Source organism: Aulonocara sp. 'chitande type north' Nkhata Bay, linkage group LG6 (genome assembly GCF_057382095.1).
Source record: "Aulonocara sp. 'chitande type north' Nkhata Bay isolate Kocher_YH1m ecotype deep benthic linkage group LG6, A_spYH_male_GT1.1, whole genome shotgun sequence".
In the NCBI taxonomy this organism is placed as follows: Eukaryota; Metazoa; Chordata; class Actinopteri; order Cichliformes; family Cichlidae; genus Aulonocara; species Aulonocara sp. 'chitande type north' Nkhata Bay.
The window spans coordinates 28414610-28422964 of NC_141349.1; positions in this window are offsets into that span (position 1 = coordinate 28414610).

The window sequence follows — 8355 nt, forward strand, 5'->3', positions numbered from 1 at the left end:
ATCTGTCCACCAGATGGCCCTGGACTTTTATCCCTGTTTAGTCACCTGACTGCCTTCTCAAGAAGCAGCAACTACTGATCTCCTGATCTTATCTACCCACTAACACAGCTGTTCCCAGTTTTCCCTGTTATCCCTGTTTGTGCTGCTGTCTGTCATAAAACTCTATTCCTGCCACTTTGCTATGTGCTTTTACTGTACCTATTTGAACAGGATGAATCAAAGTAGCCAAAAAAAAACCTAGCCTAAAAACAGTTTAAAAGTGTGGGGAGAGCTTTGAACAGCCACATCTGCAGATGATGGTAGAAAAGTGATGGAGGGGGGGATTAATCCAAGAACTGCAGGAAACATGATGTTTATAAACTGAATCAACATCTCCAAACTTGACTATGTTAGTCACGGAAGAGCCCTACTTCATTACTCATTCGTCAAAGGAAGATTAGGCCTGCTAACATTTCATACAAATAGATATGCAGGAGCAGTAAATGCATTCATTCAAAACGAAGAGTCCTGAACAGCAGTTTAAACTTTTATTGGTGTTCAGTCATTTTTTTGTCTAAATAAAACACAAACTTCTTTGTTTACTGGAAGGTGAAAAAACTGTCTCTTCCTTGTAGTATAAGTGCAAACTTGCACTCCAGTTTGTCTGGCGTAGCAATTTATAAGTGAGTGTAGCCATATTGTGTTACTTGGGGTATGTTGTAACTTGACAATAAATTTATAGACAAGAAGAAGAATAAGCTACACCCTTATTCACAATGGGTAATCCTGTCACTCCTGATGCAGAACCATAGGGATGTGTCTCCTTCCAGAATCAAACCAGGGACCTATTGCTTGTTAGATACACTATGGAGCCACTGGCAGATGACTTGTATAATAAATTTAAACTTCATGAATAAAGTTGTGCTCTTCCCCTCACCCCGTTCCTTTAGTAGAACTGATTCACGAGGGAGAGAAATTCCACCAAACTGTCCACCACCAGCATCGCTCGTCCTCTGCGTGCAGCAGGCATCGACATCCACAAGGTTTGCGTCACACGTGGACATGCACTGCTGCAGTTTTTCAAACGATGTCGTGTGTCTGCTGTGGATCAAATGAAACGACAGGAAAGAACAAAGACAAAAACGGACAAAGAAGTCAGCCTGCTGATATTTGTGAAGCAGCTCAAAGAGGTGTTTGAAGTCTGTGACGAGGACTCTGACATGTTTTATGTGCCCTGAACGCCTAGTTCAGCTGGCTACTGAGTGTGGGTAAGAGGAACAGGCAAAAACAAGTGATGTGGAAATTACAGGAAGTGTATATTTTGCATTTATTCTTTTCATTTGTTGTGGGAGACAACCACCATAATAGTCTGAGCTGTATATCATATTTTCTGTCTCAAAATTTTGGACTTATGTTCAATGGAAATAATAGAATAACTAAATGACCGAGAGAAAGTACAGAACGTTATGCTCCTTAGAAATTCATTTCAGAGTCTTACAAGCACATAAATTTAGGTTGGAGAATGAGGGTGCAAACTGATTCCCTTTTTAAGTCTCTTTAATTTAACTGGAAAAAAAGCAATAATGAAAGGACACGAGCTGACGCAAACCCGCTGAGCTATGTGCTGTGTGATTACTCTGAATTATCCCAGCAGGCAACTATAAGGCAATAAAGAACACTGCTTCATCTAATGATTAGTTTGTCGTATATTAATCTGCTTATAGTAATAGAGATATACTATATACTATAGATATAGATATACTGTATAGATACACTATAGATATAGCATAGATCAGTTTTACAAGTCTGTTAACATCTTATTATTTCCAGTGAACAAAAAACAGTGACCAAACCTATTAAAGTATTGCACGTGTATTGATATAAGTGTTTGGCATTTAAAAACAAGAAACTGCAGCAGTGAAAAAGCATAGGGAGGCCGTGTGTGACATCAACACCACAAAATCTGATAGTGTTTGTGAGGTGGTGAGGCAAAGAGAAGAGAGAACAATGTACATAAAAACAGGAATGAAAAGCAAAGTGAAAGAGAACAACGAGGGGTGGCTGTGGCTCAGTAGGTAGAGCAGTCAGTGGTTTGATCCAGTGTGCTCCAGCCTACCTGCCTGAGTAACCTTGGGCAAGACAATGAAGCCAGAGTGTGAATGTTGGATAAAGAAAGCATGCTGGGTGAATGAGGTTTGTAGTTAGAGCTTTTTGAGTACTTAAGCAGTCGTATTATGTGTAATGTTTGGGAAAATTTCATCTTCTTTTTTACAAATTGTGTCCATACAAGAGCGATGACGCTTAATCTTTAATAAAGATGTTTATGGATACTACAATATTTTGAATAACTAAATTTATTTATTCTTGTGTGTTTGCGATCACTGTCTTTGGTTCCTGAGTGTTGGAACATTGTGGAGACAGTGATTAGCTCCTGCGGGAAGCCTTTCACTGACCTGGATAATGGAGTCGAAGGATGAAGTGATGCAATTTATAACTCAATGTGGGTACAGACATGTGGGTACATTCTGTACAAATACACTGCACCCTGCAGTCCATAATATTTCACAACTGTGATATGTTTTCAGTCACTATTTCATAAAATTGCTCTGGGTTTTTTTTTTTATATATATATCAAGATTTGACCTCGAAACCTTTGTAAAGAAAGAGAATTTGACACAACACAAAACTGCATCTTTTTATGATCATGTTATCAAAAACAGATATGCCACAGATGCGAAGACATGAATCACACATATTCTTTTAAAGGGGGTTCACAGTGCCAGGAAGTTCTCAGTTTCACTGCATGTGTTATTTTCTAATGTCACTGGCCTATATGAATCAATCCCAGCGGATGCTTTGCCACAATCTGACCTACTATTGTGCACTCTTGGTGACTCTCTCCCTGTTGCACTGTCCCCAGAAAACATGCGCTTACATAATCGTCCAGTTTTCTGACCTCTTGTCTTTCCCCTTCTCTGTCTTTTAACACTGAGACCAAATGGAATAAAATAATAAAGGACCTAAATGGTTATTGAAAATGACTTTAAAGAAGTGAAAATTGAGTTTGATCAGAGCAGACCTTGCTCTTGCCATTCATATCATTTTTTGCATTTGTTTATTTCAACGTAATGTTTGTTCCATGCATTTGTTTAGGTTTAAAATGACTAAACTTTATTTTTATTCTAGTCTGCAGACAAACTGACTCTAAAGCACTTCTTAGAGGTAGACCACTGCTTCATTTGTTCTTTCGCATGACCCCTGTTATTATTACCCCTGCTACCCCTAATGTACCAAAAATAGAATATCACAGTTATATTATTACTGATATGTTGTTGGGTCAAGGAGTTTTAACAAGTGTTTGTCTCATTCTTGTGATATAAAAGCAGTAAACCGTCATATAGATATCTTTGTTTGTGACAGTAAACGTGCAGTTTTAATATTTTAACATCACGTATCATTTTGTGGGGTTTTTTTCTCTTTTTTTGATTGACAAAACAATCATGTAATCATGCACTGCACACAGTAGTTAGCTCCACATTTGAAAATTAACAAGACAATATTTTATGCATGACTAACGAAACCAGCTCGCACTGGAACGGTTCGCAGCCGAGTGTGAAGCAGCGGGAATGAGGATCAGCACCTCCAAATCTGAGGCCATGGTTCTCAGCCGGAAAAGGGTGGAGTGCCCACTCCGGGTCGGGGATGAGTTCCTGCCCCAAGTGGAGGAGTTCAAGTATCTCGGGGTCTTGTTCGCGAGTGATGGGAGAAGGGAGCCGGAGATCGACAGACGGATTGGGGCTGCAGCTGCAGTAATGCGACCCGGCCTCGGATAAAGCGGATGAAGATGGATGGATGGATGACTAACGAAACCAATGGAATATTGCTTTTGCCCGTTACTCTATAGTTCATATTGCTGTTGATACAGAGAAACTTTACAGTAGTTTGCTTCCCTATGAAGAGCCCTGGTGCCATATTGAAAGTGAGGATGAGTCATTTACAGATAACAGTATTTATCAGCCACCTCTCTATCTGGGAGACCAAATGGTGAAACATTTGGCAGTGGGAGGCAAGGACTTGCATTTAACACACAGAAACACACTGGTGCAAACACACACATGCAAATGCATCCAGAAATTACTGAGGTTGTTTTGAATAGTACTTGATATCATAGGTGAAATTCTTTGCATTTATATATGCAATCTGTTATCCGACCGCGGCTGTAAATAACCACTGGGTAACGGATGAGGAGGACCGAAAACCTTAGAGTTTTTTTAATCAACGTTGCATAACATTGTAACAGAGCTAATTATTCTAATCACATCTGTGCTTTTCTTTTCTATACAACAACATTTTTGCATTTTTTTGTACTTTTTGCATCCACTTTCCTTCTGCACTTTTTCCCCACAAATTATATGCAACTTCATTTTCCAGAAAGCAGGTTTGTTGCCCCTGAGATGAGGGGAAACTGTTTTTGGTTCAAGAAAGAGAGCTAAGGCAAGTTGGGCATAACATGTTTTCAAACTTTAAGTCTGATGTCATGCGCCTACAGCTGTCTGGGTTTCATTTCCTCGCTCACACAGTCAGTGTCAAACCACATATCGGAGCACACAACTTTCCCAGTCTTTACGAACATGAAATCCCAGTTAGAGATTTATTTTTTGCTATGAGCACTTGTCGAATCAATCAGTGAGGCAGGGCCATACAGGAGATGGTGATCACTGGACATCGCAGAACCATTTTTAATATATAGGCTATGTTTATCTTCTCTGGACAGTAAGGCAGTGGTAAGATTGTCAGAAATTTCCTCTGCGCTGAACAATTTACTGTATCAGACAGTATTTAAATGCAGTTAATCCAAATGAAGCTTAAACACTAAACACTAATAAGTGGGCTATCATTTGTTGTTTTGTGACTGGTCACAGTGATGGAAAAATGCTTGTCACAGTTAATAATAATAATAATAATAATAATAATAATAAGGGATTGCATTTATATAGCGCTTTTCAAGATTGGGATATTGTTGGAAAATACTGGGAATATTTGTGTGAAGATGAGCCTGAAACAACTTTAAGAGTTTAAATTTAAAATGAGTGTTCGAACACAGGGGCAGTACAGTGGTTAGCACTGTTGCCGCACAGCAAGAAGGTCCTGAGTTCAATTCCACCCATGCAAACTCTTTCTGTGTGGAGTTTGCATGGGTTCCCTCTGGGTACTCTTGCTTCCTCCCACTGTCCAAAGACATGCACTTAGTTGGGATAGGTTAATTGATTAATCTAAATTGCTCATAGGTGTGAATGTGAGTGTGAATGGTTGTCTGTCTCTGTGTGTTAGCCCTGCGACAGACTGGTGACCTGTCCAGGGTGTACCCCTATGACAGCTGGGATAGACTCCAGCTCCCCCCCGACCCTGAAAAGGATAAGTGGAAATGAATGGATGGATGTTTGAACACAGTGTCATGGTACGTGCTCTGTGGTATGTAGGACCCAAATGCAGGACACTCAGATGGAGGAATAACCTCAAAATGCAGCTTTATTTTCTGGAGACACTTTTCAAGAACTTCACAAACCCAAAACCTCAAGAAACTAAAAAATAAGGAACATGAGCTAGAAACCACAACCAGGACCGCAGCAAGAGAACACACGTGTGTGTGCGTGCGTATGTGCGATGGTTAACGACAAAACACAGCACAAGGAAAACAGGGCTTAAATACAAACCGGAGTAATCAGAGAATGAGCCACAGAAGGAGAGCACAGCTGGGAGTAGTCAGACATAACGGGACCAAGGGGAACTAGATACACCGCACGCAGAACTGGGACTATCAAAATAAAGCAGGAAACATGAGACAATTCAAAAAGATCTGGACTTGACACTGAGAGACAGACTGAAGCATGTGACACTAAAAAAACGAAACTAGAAGCAAGAACAACAAATATAACATGAACAGAAAATTAAACACAAAACATTGGGTCACAGACCAGTGCATTTTACTCTAAAATATCTTCACAGATTGAAACCAGGTTCAATTCTGAAGGAAGGTTTATAAGAGTGAGCGGTGAGCCCTGTTACGATGTATGGTTCAGAGCTGGTGGCTGAGCTGAAGATGCTCAAAGTTTGGGAGAGAGCAGGATGGACAGTATTAGGAATGAGTTCATCAGAGAAACAGCTCAGGTTAAGCAGTTTGAAGACAAAGTTAGAGGCCGAGATGGTTTGAACATGTGCAGAGGAACAAGTATAGTGCATTTATTGGACAACGGATGATGAAGATGGAGCTGTGAGGCAGGAGGGAAATATGCAAAGGGTTGGCGTGACAGAAGAGGCCGTGAGAAAGTCATGTCTAGATTCAGATATTTATCTTTTTCTTTAGCTGTATTTTCTCCCTGTCCCTATCCCCGGTGGATTCCAGCTTCTCTCATTAATAAAAAAAAACCTGAATGATAATATTTTTTGAGTGAACTATCATTAAAAATATTTTTTCCCATCATGCTTTTTAAGATATACAAATGGTCCACATTGGCATGCATAATCCGCTCTGAGTTTAGGGTTAGACTCAGAGTTTGTTGAGCATATTTCTTTCTCAGTATAAACACTTTGTGCTCATTAGTCTCCATCCAGCACTGAGTGAGCTCTGCATTCTTTGGCTGGACTTTTACACTTAGTGACCACTTGATACAAGCCATGTTTAAGCATATATTCATACACTCAGTGCTGTGTTCTGTATACATTTAGATACAGAACAAAGCCAAGTGTCACATCTTAATATAAAAAGTAATACAATATACAATAGTTCTTTTTATTCTCTTGAGCACATACAGATTTTGGCATCATGGGTAAAACTGGTTAACCTCTAATTTGACTGTTCACTCAGATAACATTTGTAAAGTGTTTTTTAACAAGTCGTCTTTCCCGTATGTTTCTTCAGGTTAAGGCGTTAGGAAATTCCTGCTCCCTTTATCTCATGGGAAGCTCAACTTCGAAGACTTCTGTTATGAAAGGTAAGAATGACCATAAATATGACACCTGCTGGACTACATTAACCTGTGTGTGTGTGTGTGTGTGTGTGTGTGTGTGTGTGTGTGTGTGTGTGTGTGTGTGTGTGTGTGTGTGTGTGTGTGCGCGCAACTGTTCCCGGAAGTGTGTCTTTTTTTAGGATGCATGTGAGCATTGCTAAAATAAGTATTTAAGGTAATTAAGCGGTTGCACATTTTTGTTTTTAGAGAACACACAAAGTTCTCACTCAAACCACTTAACAGGCCAAAATAGCTTTTGCTACAGCAGTTTTTCAAGACAGTTCAAACCACCACTTTACTTTTATAAATAACTTTAACTAGCTAATTAGCACGCTAACTGAAGTTGACGTCTCAGAACGACATTGCATAGAGGATTTGACGGCGCATAGCTGTAGTTATTTCACAATACTGACAGTTTTATTCAGTTTTTGGCCGTTTTATTCCCACGTTAAGTCTCTTTAAGACCAGTTTAGCTTATCCACCACTATGAACTCTTTGAGGGAACATACTGGGCACAGTAACACTGAATTAATGTGGAATAAATTTTTTAACATGAGTTGACAAAATAAGACATTAGACACAAGTGTCAGTTACTGTGCCAAGTCTTGGCTAACGCCAGTAATTTTAGAGTATAAATATAAAGAAATTTAATTTTAAACACAACTACAGCAAATTATCACCTGAATTTCCAGCTCTTCGTGACTTTAGTACGTTTCAATATATTGCTCAGCGTGTGCCTCCTGCATTTAAATTTCGTTTCATGCTGAATTATGTCAAAGAATTATTCAAAGTGACAACACCTGAGAAACAATACCTGTACTGTACCAAACAGCAGCCGAACACATCCGTGTGTGTGTGTGTGTGTGTGTGTGTGTGTGTGTGTGGCTTCCGACAATCTCCTAACACTGGAACATTTTCAGTCCAAACTATTTTGGTTCAGGTAGTGTAACCCAAAAAACAGAGCCAATTCTTTCAAGTCTGAGGTTTTCCTCTCTAATAAGTCTCATTTCCTTAACGAGTACAGTGACAGCTTTCTTTCACATTTAAGGTTAATTCTACATGCTGCCATTTTTTTGAAGTAAATAAATAAAAGTTTAACTTTTCATGTGAGTAAAACATTAACACTTTTCTTTGAAATGTGTAAATGTATGCATCAATGTCACACCCTTTACTAACTCACTCAAAGTTAGGCTGTCACTCTCAGACATTTCATTTTTGGCAGCACTCTGACAACCGCATGGCCATGTTTAAGTTAAGGTTATAATCTGGATTAATTTATGATGTCTAAATTACAAATGAACTAAATTATGAAGTGAACAGTGGCTTAACTGTTGTACAGTTGCAATTCATATAGAAGACAAGTTAGAAG